Source organism: Penaeus monodon, chromosome 43 (assembly GCF_015228065.2).
Source record: "Penaeus monodon isolate SGIC_2016 chromosome 43, NSTDA_Pmon_1, whole genome shotgun sequence".
In the NCBI taxonomy this organism is placed as follows: Eukaryota; Metazoa; Arthropoda; class Malacostraca; order Decapoda; family Penaeidae; genus Penaeus; species Penaeus monodon.
The window spans coordinates 6,032,664-6,034,345 of NC_051428.1; the positions used below are offsets into that span (position 1 = coordinate 6,032,664).

The following is a 1,682-nucleotide window of genomic DNA, read 5'->3' on the forward strand; positions in this document are numbered from 1 at the left end:
CCCCCCCCCCGTTTACATGTGTATGTATATGGCGGAGACCAGGTCAAACTGGTTATCTTTCGCGTCTCAATTTTTGTCGGTCTTGTTGACAGATATTGTTTGTGTACCTGCTCTTTGATAAACTCGTTGCATCTTTCTTCTCTGGCTTATCTTGGTTTGTCTGATGCTGGAAGCAAAATCACACACACACACCTGTTAGTAGTAGTTTTTTTTTTTTTTTTTTTCTTTCTTTTCTTTTTCTTTAATCTCACCACTGTACAAATTCAAATCTCTTATTCCTTTTCAATTCTCCTCTGCCTTCTCTCTTGTGGCTCTCTCTCCACAGAAACCTTCACTGGGTCTTAAATACATATCTTGGAATTGTGACTTCCTCTCCCTTCTGCCACAGTAGTCTCCCTACCCTATAGTCCATTTGTAGAGCCAGCGTGTCTTTGAATGGGAATCTCACGTGCTTCAAGTAACAAGGAAGTTGCCTAACCTGCGCCAGACCATCAAACCCCCCTACCCCCTTTTCACGTTTCTTTGCTCGCTCTCTGATCTAGTCTCTTTGTTAATCACAGAGCTTGCAGACTCTTAGTGTCTTTGCAAAACATTATTGGCCAGTAGATTGCTTGAAAGAACTCAGTGCATAATTATATGGTTGGGTGAAGCTGTGGTCGAAAGGAGAGAGAAGGATGGAGGGTTCAGGAGACCTGGAAGAGAGCCTGGAGGAGGAAGGGGAGGAGGAGGAGGAGGAGGAGGGATACGAGTATGAGGAAAGTGGAATGAATAAAAGAGAATATCTAAATACATCCATAAATAGATAAATGATTATATAAATTTCATGTAAGATTAAGAATAATAATTTAAAGAGAGATTGACAGTAACCAGAGTCAGTTTTCAATTTGTACATAAAATTAATTTACATTGATAATAATAATAATAATAATTATAGTAAGTAGTACAATTACAATAAAAAATATCAAATTAAGATTCCTTTTCATTGACAAAAGAAACTATTTTTTCTGCCAATGTCTCTTAACATCAGTTTATTCTTTCATTCTTGAATTTTGATTCGTGTATAAGCCTGTATATATGCATCATTTATGTATGTACATTTGTATGTATATGTATATGTATGTTCCACATTTCATGTACTGTAACTCACAAAAGTGTCATTGAAACAGTCAGATGAAGTTAGAAGTGTTAAAGAAATTTCAAGTTACTGTATAAAAGTCTATAGGCTCACACTTCATTGAAAGCTTGAAACCGTTCTCAAAGTGTTTTTGAAGTTTGACTTCAGTGCTAAAAGCATACGTTAGAGAATGCAGTGGAATAAACAGGCAACATAGGTTTCCATTGATAAGTAGCTACAGATTATGTGATAGAAGGAACTTATGAATTAATGTTATGGAAAGTTTTATCAGATGTCATTTTTTATGAAGGCTTTCATATGTATTGATCAGTTTTACAAATTGTATGAGAAGAGATGCTTCTGATTGTAGGGGCTTAGTTGTAAATAGTAAAGAATTATATTCTGTAGGAGTTTGTAGTGAATTTAGAAGTGGTTAATTTGGCTCTGTTTGGGTATCCATATGATTTTTTGTTTTCTTCATTCTTTCTGTCTCCCTTGTGCAGTTTAACAGTTGATTTCTGTGTGAAGGAAGGAGGGGAGTGAGAAGTCCTTTTGCCATCCAAATTGA

The 1,682-nt window shown here is 35.9% G+C and overlaps 1 protein-coding gene across 1 annotated transcript in view; it reads left to right on the forward strand.

Moving 5' to 3' along the window:
• The window catches only part of LOC119568431 (CTD small phosphatase-like protein 2-A), a 30,833-nt gene extending 29,670 nt beyond the window's left edge, over positions 1–1,163 (forward strand). The window contains exon 10 of the mRNA XM_037916953.1: positions 1–1,163. This exon is cut by the window's left edge and continues 1,212 nt beyond it. The gene's annotated coding sequence lies outside the window, so the exon portion shown is untranslated.
• Positions 1,164–1,682: the final 519 nt, after the last annotated feature.